This window comes from Pristis pectinata, chromosome 9, assembly GCF_009764475.1.
Source record: "Pristis pectinata isolate sPriPec2 chromosome 9, sPriPec2.1.pri, whole genome shotgun sequence".
Classification (NCBI taxonomy): Eukaryota; Metazoa; Chordata; class Chondrichthyes; order Rhinopristiformes; family Pristidae; genus Pristis; species Pristis pectinata.
The window spans coordinates 96,752,160-96,767,385 of NC_067413.1; the positions used below are offsets into that span (position 1 = coordinate 96,752,160).

Consider the following 15,226-nt stretch of genomic DNA (forward strand, 5'->3'; position numbering starts at 1 on the left):
GAATAGATCATCTTTGTAAATCAAGGAATTACTGTGATGTTCATTATTGTCTGTTCCATAATGCTGACAGTATATGAAAGAAAGTAGATTTGGTAAAACTGATTCTTTACATCAGTGAATCTCTCATGGTATTGCTCACAACTGAGTTGGAAGAATGTACTGCTTAAGTGTTATCAAATAAGTGCCATGGGCAGTGTGTTACATGAAGTAGGGATTTTCATAATATGCAGTCAATGCCTAAGACTTCTGCCATTTTACCTTCCTGTATAGTGTCTGAGTGTGAACATAGTGCATTTGGGAGAACGATAATGAACAGGATGCAATCATTAGTAATGGCGTGAATAGTTGTAATGCCTTCACTCGGGTTTCCATGAAGTATTGGTGTTGAAGTACTACATATGAGTTAGAAATTCCAATGCATTTTAAAATTCAAATTTTTGTCTATTTGAATCTTCCTCAGAGTTGAGGCTTTTGGGTTGATGGCATTAATCAAATTAGGGCAATAATAATATGGATTGTGATCATTTTAGTGATTGAGGGAAGGACATGCAGAAAGATTTATTGATGTATTTGGTTTTGTTTTTAATTGAGGGTGACAGTATTTGTTACACATTTATTTAGACCAGGAACTAGAATAGCTTCAGAGCTCCATTTTACACAATGAGCATAGTAAAAAAAAGCTTTTTATTTTCTGGTTGTATGCACACACCAATGGCTTTCAACCAAACTTGTGTGGACCTTGCATCTTCATAAATTTCCAGTTTTCCTATTGGATGTAGAGCTGATATTGTAAATATACATATTACTAATTAGATGAATTCCTTCGATAGAAACATACATGAATGAATTGTGAGAAATTTGTGCTCCATAGTCTTATTTTGAATGCACATCCTTTAAAAAGAAGAGTCTTTACCAACAAGGAGATCCAGGGAAGGTGGTGTCAGTGGGAAGATCCAACAGTGGTGCATGTTCTGGACAGTCCAAAAGTGGTTCAGGTTGTTTGAGATCACTATCTTGCTTGAGGGCATCATTTCAGCTGGTTTGCCAGTTACCATCATGACTATTGTCATATGAATGAAAAAATGGAATTGATAACTCCATTTACAATACTCAGAAAATGAAACTTATTTTAGCAAATGGTTAATCTGAAAAACATCCAGGCTGTGGCTGACAGCTGGTGAGAAAACAACCCAGGCAACAAGTTTCCACAAAATCTTTGATTGCATGACCATCGCCAAGATTCTACTTGCAAATCTCCATCTTAAAATTAGTTTTGACCAGAGCTTAATTGGATCAACCAATTGGTTTATGTTCTGCCCTTTTGTATCACCAAATTTGCCTGGCCTATTGAATAGAGAAGTTTGAACACACCTACTGATCGAAGTAGCTGGAGTAGTGGATTGAAATTCCTCTATTTTTAGCAGCATAGTTATTTTTGTTTGAGAGTTGTCAGAAATTCTTGAAACTGATGGAGATGATCAGTGTTGCTACATAAAATAAAAGCAGAAACTTTAAGTCATTTCTGCACACTTCCCTGATTAAAGCCAGTACTACATGTGAATTTTTTACATAAGTTCCCAAGAATGCACTGGATGATCCAACTGTTACTACTGATTTTTTATAAACAAATGTTTCTTCTCTTCCCCACAGCTCTGTACAGGTTGTCAAAGTTGAAGTATAGCCATCATGCACAAAGCTAAAGAGAAACACAATCTCAGCATTCAACATCATTCTATCTCCTCTTCCCATCCCTCAGAAGTGGTATTCAGCATCAGTTTTCCATTTGCAAGGTCATGCATCAAATAGAGCATGAAAGAGAAAATAAAATAAAGTTGTTGCAGTTTGGGGGGGGGGGGGGGGGGGAGGAGACATCCAGGCACTTAGCAGCAACTTGGTTGTTGGTATCAGACTGCAGGGGTTTGGGGTGGAGATAGGTGCTTGGTGGTATTGGATGAGTGATTTTTGAATATAGAACATACCAGCATAGCGCAGGCCTTCGGCCCACAATGTTATGCTGACATTTTATCCTGCTCTAAGATCTATTTTAACCCTTCCCTCCCACATAGCCCTCCATTTTTCTATCATTCATGTGTCTGTCTAAGAGTCTCTTAAATGTCCCTAACGCATCTGCCTCCATCACCTCTGCCGGAAGTGTTTCACGCACCCACCACTACCTGTGTACCAAAAAAATCCTTACCTCTGACACCCCCCCCCACCCGTCCCACCTTCCTTCAATCACCTCAAAGTTATGCCCCCTCGTGTTAGCCATTGTTGCACTGGGAAAAAGTCTCTGACTGTCCACTCAATCTATGCCTCTTGTACACCTCTATCAAGTCACCTCTCATCCTCCTTCACTCCAAAGAGAAAAGTCCTAGTTCGCTCAATTTATCCTCAAGACATGCTCTCCAATCCAGGCAGCATCCTGGTAAATGTCCTCTGCACCCTCTCTGAAGTTTCCACATCCTTCCTATAATGAGGTGACCAGAACTGAACACAATACTCCAAGTATGGTCTGACCAGAGTTTTATAGAGCTGCAACGTTACCTCGTGGCTCTTGAACTCAATACCCTGACTATTGAAGGCCAACACACCATTCGCCTTCTTGACAATGCTATCAACCTGCGTGGCAACCTTGAGGGATCTATGGACATGGACCCCAAGATCCCTCTGTTCCTCCACTCTGCTAAGAGGCCTGACATTAACCTTGTATTCTGCCTTCAAATTCAATCTTCCATAGTATATCACTTCACACTTTTCCGGGTTGAACTCCATCTGCCACTTCTCAGTGCAGCTTGGCATCCTATCAATGTCCTTTTGTAACCTACAGCAATCTTCTACACTATCCACAACACCAGCAACCTTTGTGTCATCTGCAAACTTACTAACCCACCCTTCTACATCCTTATCCAAGTCATTTATAAAAATCACAAAGAGCAGGAGTCCCAGAACAGATCCCTGCAGAACGCCACTGGTCACTGAGCTCCAGGCAGAATACTCTTCGTCCACAACCACCCTCTGTCTCCTATGGGTGAGCCAATTCTGAATCCACACAGCCAAGTTTCCTATGCCTCCTGACTTTCTGAATGTGCCTTCCATGAGGAACCTTATCAAACACCTTACTAAAATCAAACGCCTTACTAAACAGTACATCCACTGCTCTACCTTCATCAATGTTCTTTGTCCTCAAATAATTCATTTAGGCTCATGAGGTATGACCTGCCCCTCACAAAGCAATGTTGACTGTCCCTAATCAGCCTGTGCTTCTCCAAATGCCCATAACTCCTGTCTCTAAGAAACTTCTCCAGTAATTTGCCCACCACTGGAGTAAGACTCATTGGCCTGTAATTCCCAGGATTGTCCCTACTCCCTTTCTTGGACAAAGGAACAACATTTGCCACCCTCTGGCAATACTCCTGCGGCCAGTGAGGATGCAAAGATCATCACTAAAGGCACAACAATCTCTTCCCTCGCTTCCTGTAATAACCTTGGATATATCCCGTCCGGCCCCAGTGACTTATCTATCCTAATGTTTTTCAAAAGTCCTCTTTCTTTACATCAACATTCTCTAGCTTTCCTAAGTCCATTCTTAAGCTCCCTCCTGGCTACCTTGTAACTCTCCAGAGCCCACTTTGATCCTTGCTTTCTAAACCATAGGTAGGCTGCTTTCTTCCTCTTGACGAGATATTCTATGTCTTTTGTTAACCGTTCCTTCACTCTACCATCCTTGTCCTGCCTCAATGGGACAAACATATACAGAACCCCATGCAAGTACTCCCTAAACAACCCCCACACTTCCATTGAGAACTTCCCCAAGAACATAGGTTCCCAAGTTCCTGCCTAATAGCATCATAATTCCCTCTCCCCCAATTAAATACTTTCCCATATCGTCTGCTCCTATCCCTTTCCAAAGCTATGGTGAAGGTCAAGGAGTTGTGGTTGCAAGAGTTAAGTCAAGGAGATGTCAACAATATGCTCTCCTACCAAGAGATCTGAAACCTGAACAGGCTCATTGCCTAGTACCAGGTCCAGTATGGCCTCTCCTCTAGTTGGCCTGTCCACATACTGTGTCAGGAATCCTTCCTGGACACTCCTAACAAAATCTGCCCCATCTGTTCCCTTTACACTGAGGAGGTGCCAATCAATATTAGGGAAGTTGAAGTCACCCATGATGACAACCCTGTTGTTTTTGCACCTTTCCAAAATCTGCCTTCCGATCTGCTCCTCAGTGTCTCTGCTGCTATTAGGAGGTCTGTGGAATACCCCCAATAGAGTGATTGCTCCCTTCCTGTTTCTGACTTCCACCCACACTGACTCAGTAGACGACCTCTCCAAGGACGCCCTCCCTTTCTATAGCTGTGATAAGTTATAGTTTCTATTGACAAGCAATTGCTTTTAATGTTCTGACTTGGAATTTCTCCCATTATACTGGTGTTACTCATCATCCATTTGTTAGCTGATAATTTTGAAGTTTGTAACTGAGATTTTTTATTTATAGAATTTGTGGTCCTCGACATGGTGAGACAGAAGTAACAGAAATCGACTGGGGAAAACGTTGTGTAGACAAATTTGATATTATTGGAATAATTGGTGAAGGAACATATGGACAAGTCTACAAAGCTAAGGATAAAGATGCAGGTAAATTGTTATTCCTTGGAGTGGTGTATTTTGTGAAACTTTAAAATGTTCATACTAAGGAAAGAAGTAGGATTAACATTTTTGAGTTATTGATGTTCGTCATAGACCTAGTATGTTTAACTTCCTTTTCAACATGTAATACCTGATCTGAGTGATTCCAGCACTTTTTTTGGAGTTGCAGCATTTCTTTGTATGAGATCAATAAAGGTTTTCTTTATTCTGTTTTTCTGGTTATAAAAGTAATTTTCTGTCACCCATCCTCCTTTAGATCTTCATGTGGCCCTTAGTAGAGGGCAACCTATCAGTCATAAATGGATTACACTTGAGTGTTGTCATATTCAGAATTGTGCCGACTGAGGAAAAGCACCTACAAGTGTCTCCCGATAGTCATTCCTCAATCAAGGCAAGGGTAGCCTACAGTCTTGTTTCAAGCTTCTGCATACTTCAGTCTGCATCAGGCAAATTGCAAAAATGTAGCACAGGTCTAAATGTCGTTCCTTGTATTATCCTGCGAGAAGTGAAGGGTATCTTGTTGATGTGAAACAAAGTGTGGAGCTTGTTAGTGTGAACCAGATGCATAGCTTGGTCCAGCCTATAGTGTGGTATCTTTTCAAATTTTATGTGAATACATGAATTAGGAACAGGCCATTCAGTCCCTCAAGGCTGCTCCAACATTTAAGAAATTGTGGCTGATCTGCACCCCTCCTCATCTAAAAGCAGTAACCTTGTTATAACCAGTTGTAACCAGTAACAGGCCATTCATCTACCTTTTTAAAAAAAACAAAAAGTTCAAAGTCTCTGCATACATTCCCTTTTGAGGAAGTGAGTTCCAAAGATCTCATAATCCCCTGTGAAGAATTTTGACTTCAGTAAAATGAGTGACTTCTTATTTTTAATAGACAATCTCCAGTTCTAGATTATCCCACTAGGAAATGTCCTCTGTACATCTGCCCTGTCAAGTACTCTCAGGGAGTTGCTACTTAAGCAGATATAAGCTTAGCCTGTCCAACCTTTTCTCGTAAGACAGCTTGCCCATCCCAGGTACTAGTTCAGAAACCTCTGAACCGCTTCCAATGCATTAACATCCTTGATCAATAGGAAGACAAGTATTGTATACAGTACTCCAGATGTCATCTCACTGATGTCCTTGTATGACTGAAGCATAAAATCCTTCTTGTGTTAATTTCCCCTTGCAGTTAATGATAACATTCTGTTAGCTTTCCTAGTTACTTGTTTCGGGCTTCTGCAAGTGCAGCGTTAGAATCCAGATTCCTCTGCATCATACAGTTTTGCAGTCTTTCCCCATTTTGATAATGTGCTATTTTCCTGGTGAAGTAAACAATTTCTACTGTTTGCTAGATCTTTACTCAATCACTAAGCCTATATATCTTTGTAGCCTCCTCATGCCCTGTTTATGCTTGTGCTCTGTTTCCAGTTAGCTGTCCAATTTTCATGACAGTATGTTACCTCCCACTTTATATTCCACAGTGACCTTTGATGCAGCACATGCTTTGTATGCCTTATGGAAGTCTAAGTATTGTAAATCCATTGATTTCCCCCTTATCCACAACAGGTGGTGGTACTTTAAAGAACAATAAAATGTTTCAAACATGTCCCTTTCACAAAACCATTATTGACATTGCCTGATAACCTTGTATTATTTTTTAAGTGCTCTGCTATAACAATTTAATAGCTTCTAACATTTTCCCTATGATAAATATTAAGTTAACTTTGTTTTCCTGCTCTTCTCTCTCTTTCGGAGAGTAAAGGAGTTGCATTGGCTATTTTCCAATCTAATGAAACCTTCCCCAGATCTAGGGAACTTTGGAAAATTAAAACTAATGCATCAAGCATCTCATTAGCCGCCTCAGACCCTTGGGATGAAGTACATTGGTGCCCAGAGTTTCAAGAATTTGCTCAGTGCCATTGCCTTGGTGACTGTGTTATTTTCCCGAGTTCTTCCTTCCCTCATTCCCAATTTCTAATTTATTTATTTATTTCTGGATATTACTTGTAGCATCCATCATGAAGGCTGACGAAAACTTGAGCTTATTTCCCGTTATTCCTAGAATTACTTTCTTTAGGAATGGTACCTTTTGTTTTACACTTTTTTAAAATATCTGTAGAAACTTTTATCTGTTTGATTGACTCCTCTATTTAGGAGATGTTTCTAAAACAAAAAATCTGATAGACATGCATGATTTTTACAGCAATAGTTGTGTTTTCAATATAGTTATTAGTGATGTTTTGCATATTTACTCAGATATACAGGATGATTTTGCAAATCTGAGGTTTACTTGAATTTGAGGCCATTTTTCTACCAGTTTTTCATGATTGTTTTTTAAAAAAAATCTCAGTACCCTCAGTTCTTTAAATCAGTGAAATATAAATAGGAATACGTTGCACCTGGCCATCAAGGAATAGAGAAAGAAATCATTATAGGACACTTCAAAGAACATGATATCATAACCATCTTAATGATTTCTCTTCATAGAATGCTGATGTAACATCATGATCATGCTTTTATTTTTCTACTTACTATCAGATATTCTTCTGTTCTTTTATAAACTTCTGTTTCATTTCCCTTCATTTAATTTAGTACTATAGCCTTTAAAATCTGAACTAACTTAATTTCACCTGAATTTGCTAAATGTTGTAGTCTATCTGCTGTTTCTTATCAATGTTACTGTGGTACAGATGGACACAAGTTATTGGACCAATTGGATATTTAAGATGGCTTCCATCATTGTTTTTCTGATGACATCCGCAAATTAATAGTTTTCAATCTCGTAGCTCATTATTATTTGATTAGGATTTACAGCCTCTTTTGCAAATTTGGGGTTATAATCTCTTGGCTTCTGTATTCAAGAAAAATATTGGTGAAATTAAGAAAATAAATCAAGGGAAAGTAAATGGTTGATGGCCAGTAATTCTACATGTTCACAGTGGGGCTCCCTCCAGGCTTCTGCTCGTGCTTGGCAAGATTATGGAAGTCCAAGGCGAGCTGGATAACAGATGTTGGCACATCCAACTTAATGCTCTGCTGTTGGGCTCGTTGTTGAGCTTGGCACCAGAACATTGTGCTGAGAACTGTACATTTGAAAGAGATTGCCAAGGCTTGGAAAAAGAAAAGGTCAGGTGAGTGTTTGAGTTATTTTGTTAGACTTCAATGTTAATTATTTGTCAGTAATTTGAAATATTTACAATTTTTTAAATTTATATTTTCATCTATTTGAATAATTTTTAAATGCCTATGTCAGAGCTACAAAAGGGTCAAAAGCCTTTGATACTAGTGAGCTGCCAAAGGCCATCGAGTGTTTCCAAAACAACTTGTGTGTCTTATGGGATACCATTACATTAATAATTATGTTTGTCACGTGTTGCCAGTTCTCAACATCCCTGAGAAAATTGCTCTGGTCCTTTTGAAATGGAGATGCTGCAAATTTAATAACTGTGTGTTTGTTTTCAGGTGAAATGGTTGCCTTGAAGAAAGTCCGCTTGGACAATGAAAAAGAGGGCTTCCCTATAACTGCTATTCGAGAAATTAAGATACTGAGGCAGTTACATCACTCAAGCATCATAAACATGAAAGAAATTGTGACAGACAAGGAAGATGCATTGGATTTTAAAAAAGATAAAGGTACCTTGTTCCATTAGAAGTATTTCCAAGGTGGCTATTTAGAACACGCCTTGAGTCTCAATTCAGCTTCATCATTTAAATACATTGTAACAGAATGAATGTCATCAGGTCTTGTGTGTTAGGCTATAAATTTGACTGATGCACTTGCATTAAGGCAGGAACTATTTTGTAGACTTTTAGGAACACAAGTAATTAACACTTTGATTCTCAGAATTTAAAGTTGCCTTATTTGCCTCTACAAGTTATATAGGATGCTGATGAATTTTTATTGTGCGTGCTTCAATTGGGTATTAAGCCGTAGTATAAGAAGTTCTTTGGATACGGTTGCAGGAAGAACTTGCATTAGAATGATACAAGGCAGGAGGGGATTATTTTGCCTTAGAGTTCTGTAAATTTTTCCATGTCAAAAATTTATCCAGTTCCCTGTTGAGATGTTTGTTAAATCTGCTTCCACCACCCTTTCTGAACTGTGTTCCAGATCAAGCGATCATTACTCTTCTTTCCCCCCTGATTTGCCAGTTATCTTAAATCATCATTTTTTTATGACTGACTCGGTCACTGGAACAGCCCCTGCATTTATTGTTTCAAAATGTTTCTTGTTTTGACCCCTCTGACTGTTCTCCCCTTTAACCACTTCTCTCAGAAAGCAGTTTTCCTGCTCTAATATTTCAAGTCAGTTAACATTCAGTAAATAGTGACCATCCTCGGTAATGGCCTTGGCATCTTGATAAAAATGAACCCAGAACTGAAGGGAGTCCTCATTGTGGTTAAACTGTTAAAAGTAAAGTCCTAGAATTTGTACTGTTTACGACATTACTGGCATCTTGAAAGACTTGTATGCTTAACACCTGGGTACTGTACCCACTTCAGAATTGTATCATTCAGATAATGTTGCTTCTCTTCATTCCTCCTAACAATGCATCACATTGCATTAAATTTTGTCAAGTGCCTGCCCATTTCTCAAGTCTGTGCTTGCCTAAAAATTGGTTAATCTTTAAGGTATTATGTTTCCAATTTTGCATTACCTGTAAGCTATAAATCTGTGCTCTACCCATTAAAATGCGTTCATATTGGTCTCAACAGTGAATCTCAGGGGCACGCCACACCCTTCCCTCCTGTCTGGATAAACAGCAGTTTATCACTAATGTCTGCTTCCTATCCCTTTGGACATCTTCATATTAATTAAGTTTCAGTTATTCCCAAGGGATTCAGTTTTGCAGACGAGTCTATTGTGTGGTATTTTAACATCTCTTTTGAAACAGTTAAGCATAATATCATTTGCACTGCCATCATCAGTACTCATCACTTTATCCAAAATCTTGATCAAGTCTGTCAGATGCATATTGTCTTTAGCACATTTGTTCAGATTTTCATCCATTAACCAGTATTTTCTGAAGTACCTATCAATTTTGTCCTGATTAATACCACTAAATTTTCCCAGTACTGACACCGAGTCAACTGACAAGTAGTTGCTGAGTTTATCCCTCCCTCTTTGAGGAAGATGCAACATTTGGAATGTTTTAGTCCTTTCTCGTATCTAAGAAAGATTTAAAGAAAATGGCCAGAGGCTCAGTTTCCTCCCTTCTTTTCTCTGCCATGTAGGATGAGTCATACCTATATTGTCTTATATCTGTCTGGTTTCTCTACAGTCTTATTTTATTGTTACGTTGGGAGCAACACCTCTAATGAACATAGGTGTTAAGTACTCATTTAGTACCTCAATCAAGGGCCTTGCATCCTCAGGAAGATCTTTTTTGGTCTCTAATGCTGGTCCCTTTAGACCTCCCTTTTACTATTTTTATTTTTCTAAAGGGCCAAAAATTCCCGTTTGTATTACCTGTTCATACTCTCTCCACTGTCCTTTTTTTTTCCCCTTTATCAGTTCTCCACTTTTTTCTTAGATTGCTGTTGAATTATGAGCCAACTACACCATAAATTATTTTGTTTTTCCATGTCCTTCAATCAAAAGGACACCATAGTCATTTTCCAGGATGGAAATGAGTCTAATTCCTCTTGATAGCATTCAGCAACTTCTAGTTACTTAATAGTTTGTCTGACCATGCTACCTTACAATATATTCTACCTGATCTCTCATAGGTGCATTTTATTTGGTGTTTGAATATATGGACCATGACTTAATGGGACTATTAGAATCAGGACTGGTGCATTTCACTGAAAACCACATCAAATCTTTTATGAGGCAACTAATGGAAGGTTTGGACTACTGCCATAAGAAAAATTTTTTGCATCGTGACATCAAGTGCTCCAATATTTTACTTAATAACAGGTATTCCTATTTTTGGGTCAGTAAACTGCTTTTCAAAGATCTAAAATGATATGTTTGTAAACTTAACAACTCAAAATTGGAGAATCCTCGGTTTTGAGCCCTTTGTTTTCACTAAATTAATTCTCTTGTAAGGTTCCACTCATCAGCCTTCCTCAATGCATTGGGTATAGAAAGGTAATGGACCAGGGATTCAAAATTCAGTCCTGGACATGCGTGTACGTGCTACAAAACCTGAAGACCTAGGACTGACTTCAGGTTTGGCAGGGTTGAACCTGTCAGTTTGCTGTTCTGCCACTTCAACCTTGGTATGGGATCCCAGATCCCATTTATTTCAATGAGATTGATGGTGTACAAATTTAGGGGGCAAAATGGAGAGAACTAGTAAATTATTTTGTGTATGATGTTTTTAACTATTTGAGTGCTCTTTCTATCTTTAACTATTTTCAATTTTTAACTTCATTTAATAACTTAAATCGGTGACAGCTTTGATAAAAGGCAGAGCCTGGTTGTAGCTTTGCCCTCTGGCAGGGACTGTTTGGAGCTGAGGCCTCCATGCCATGCTGCTTGTGGCCCAGTTGCTATTTGGACTTTGTCACTGGCATCCTGGGTATGATTCAGGCAAGGAGCCTATTTCAGCATGATCTATCCTTTTTGTCAATGTAGAAGACTGGGAGAAACCAAGTAAATTATAGCAGTCCAGAAGCTGGTGCAGTTGGGCTCATTCCAGACACCTTAAAACTACAGTAATCTATTCTTATAATCCCTAATATTGCATGACATGATTTTGCACTTTTTGGAGTCTTCATTGCATCAGTTTGTTTTTACCTGAATGTATGTTCCACTATCAAAAATGGGGTGATGATTCTAAAAGATCCTAAACTTATATAAATGCAATTTGTTATTTCCTCAGTTGTTGACTCATACCTTCTGGGAAAGTAGATGCATTGAAAACTCAGCTGTGATGTTTCTCATGGGTGAATTGGCTGAGAGTATTCCCCATTTAGACTTCACGTGATTTTGGCATTGCACAAGTGATAGGCATGTTCACGAGAGGAGAAAAAAAAGTTAATGACAAAATGTATGCCTGATTGAATTTTGGAATGTAGACTTGTGATGAAAATGTTGAAAGCATTTTCATTCCCTCCACTCATTGAACAAAATTATATGAAATAGATTACCAGAGTTTGCAGAATATAGACTCTTATAATCCAAATATTTAGCTTGTGAGAAAGAAAGAAAATATTGCACGTGCTTGAATTTTTTTCACAAAAGCAGAAAATGCTAGAAGTGTTCACATCAGACAACAACTTGTCAAATGTTAATGTTCTGGCTATCACCCTTTATGTAGTTCTGAGGAAGGATTACACAAGGATTATGTTAAGTGTTGTGATTCATTGTTTATGCAGTCTTGAGTGTCAGTGTTAAATATGGTTGGTGGGATGACAGATGGATGAGGAAGTGGAATGCTTGAAATTATCCATCAATCGCATGAAATTCCTTACCAGCATTTTTGAGGATGACTCCACACCTCACAACTGATGAAGGATTGATGTATCAAGTGTTTGCTTGAGAAGTAGGATAAAGGGTCAGAAATACAAGGAAAGTGTTCTCAGTTTACTTTCTCTATTACTGGAAATGTAATTTATTTATCATTATTTTGTTCTCGATCATACTCTGGTTTGTAATATGCTAGCATTTTACAGATCATGATATTGCTTTGCTTGTGCTTCATTAACTATATGTTTAAAGTATAAACCAAACCTATATTCTTCACCTCTGGGACTTCTTGAATTGTGATCCTGCCATTTTAGGAGATGCAATTGCATTAAACTTTAGTATTGAGAGCTGTAGCTTTTGTTTTTGTCATAACTTTTATATACTTTGTGTATTGTCACATTTATTGTATTATTTACATTTTTTTTTTAAATTGCACTCTGCCGGTGACAAAAAAGATTAAAATTTTGAATGGCATTTTCTTTGCCACTAGGGGACAGATAAAACTTGCTGATTTGGGCTCGCTCGACTTTATAACTCAGAAGAAAGGTATGTAACATGATAGCGTATTATATTGATCATAATTTAAATGGTAACTGTGAGCTCTGTTATAATGCAGCAGGTATGAGAAAGTAAGAAATTGGAAGTAGACTTGAGCCAAGTTTTTCAAATTTGCTGCATTGTACTGAATGCAAGCGAGGTACTTCAACTTGAACTTCCTGCATTATCCCTACATCTCTTGATTCCTCTTTTCCTATTGCTGTACCTCCAAATTAAACTTCTGTGGTTCATTTATGAGTACCTAGGCCTTCATCAATACTTGTATCTTTCCAGTACCTTACCAAATTTGTCAGACAATTTTTTTTAATTCCCTGATACCATGTGTAGATCCTAGTATTTTCTCCACTAATGTGGAATCTACTAGCCTGTTGCCCCAGATTCTCCTTCTCTACTTTCCAATGTACAATCAAAACCAATGCATCCTCTCTTAAAGACAGTAACATGTAGGTCACTGTGCCGAAGATATTTTGGCTTTGTATTGATTTTTTTCTAAGACTGTGTTTCTTTGCCAAAACAGATTAATTTTCTTATTTTCATTGCATTTTGTTCCTCACTGTAATTTGAATTTGTTCTTGGCTTTATAAAGACAGTATTTGCTTGCTCTCTCTCTCTCCAGTTCATTATTCCCCATTATAATTTCTCCTCTCTGCCTGTGAAGACTGCAACTTTTGATATTTTTTCTTTTTACTTGTTTTACAAGCTGTTTTTAATTACTTGCTAGTGCCGATTGACTACCAGATGTATTAATCGCTGTATGATTATTACACTGCCTTAATGCAATTTTTGAAAGTGGTTTTCACTAATGTAAGCAAGGAATTTGTCTAGTGTACGTCAATGCAGCAGGAACGTAGCCTATCTGTTCTGCACTTTGCATGTCAATAGCTGTGGCATTTTTTAAACCAGGTGTTACTATATATTCAAGCCTTGTATATTCCACATATTTTTACATTCAGAAGTTACCACATACGATAAATATCCAAGAGCAAGGAATAATATGCACAAAGATGACAAATAAAAGCAATCATAAGCCATTTGGCCCATTGGGTGTTCCACCATTCAATAAAATGGCTGATCTTTCACTTCACTGCTTTTTCCTGGCTGAATCCCAATTCCCCGGTTTCCTGTAATATCTAAAAAATCTATCAGTCTCTGATTACAGTATTCTAAATGACTGATCCTACACTTCGTCGAGTAAAGAAGTCAAAGATTTCACGACTGCTTGGATGAAGAAATTTGTTCTGTTGGTTCAAAATGCTGACCCTTTATTTTGAGGTTCTAGACACAGTGGCCAGGGAACACATCTACCCAGTCAAACTACATAAAAACTTAAATTTAAATGAGATCACCTCTCATTCTTCTAAACACTAGAGTATAGTACCAATCTGCTTAATTTTTCACATGGCAAACTTTCTATCCCAAGAATCAATCTGATGAACCACCACCTGCTTAGTTAGCTAGAGTGGTTTTCAGTGAATTAGAAAGTGATCTTGACAGGCGGAATTAAATCAAAAATTGGTGACAAAATAGTATTTGAATAACGGCAACTTTGGAGACAACTTCACATTGGGATGAAAGAAAGGGCATTGAACGTTAGAAACCCTGTAAGGCTGACAGTACAGGGATTCAAATTAAACAGTAAAGTAAAGTTTAAGGTAACCATAATGTTTATTCTTCAGTGAAGAACCAAGTTGAATAATAAAAATAGAGATCTAAAAATGGGAACACTGGTGTGTGGTGACTGGAGATTAGTGATTATGGTTGTGGTACAAAGAGTATGAGAACAGTTTACTGTGAAAATTACAAATAGTTCAAGAGTAAAGAGAAAAGAGGTAAATTTCACAGTGTGGATGAGGTACTAAATTAACATTTGTTCTTATTAAAGAAAAGGCTGTTATTGTAAAAGGGTGAGGTTGCGAGGGGAACATAGGGTAAAAATAAAGAAGTTGGACTTTTTAAGCTTGCACCTCTCAAAATGGGATGCATCTTGCGATGCAAAGTTGTGAAGATTATGAAGGCTGTGCCTGCCAAATCTATCATTTCTTTGATATGGTTATGGTGTGTAAGAATTGAAGGATTGCAGGTAATACTCCCCTGTTGATAAAGTGAAGGAAAGCTGGCAATTTCTGGCCACCAGATGGTCTAGAAGCTCATGGATTTGGAGGCATTAAGTAGTGTGGATGGAGGATTGTGTAACAGAAAACAAATTTGGGGAAAATAGTTTATTTTCAGGTTGGCAGTCGATAAATAATGGATCACCACAGGGATTGGCTTTGGAGCCTCTAGTGTATTTGGTAAAATAATACAGATGGTAATGCAAAGAATTTAAAGATTAAAGAAATATCAATAAATCTTTAGAAAAGGTTTCCAACCTTCACTGTCTGTGCACTTATGGGTTGCATTTGCACAACTGAGCATCTGCTACAGTAATCCTCTCCAGGAGAGAGCTATGGGCAAGGTTGGATACACCATATGCAGAGGCTTTATCTAGCAATTCACATTTAAATATTTAGAATGCGGGGAGGGGGTAATCATTCCAGTCTAAGGGACAACGTTCCAGTCCAAGCAGACAAGATTTAAAAAAAAGTTGCAATTGAGTTCCACAGGATGGT

General features: G+C 38.0%; 1 pseudogene; it reads left to right on the forward strand.

Annotated features, from left to right (window-relative positions):
- Nucleotides 1-15,226, forward strand: part of LOC127574035 (cyclin-dependent kinase 13-like) — a 75,993-nt pseudogene that overhangs the window by 21,405 nt on the left and 39,362 nt on the right.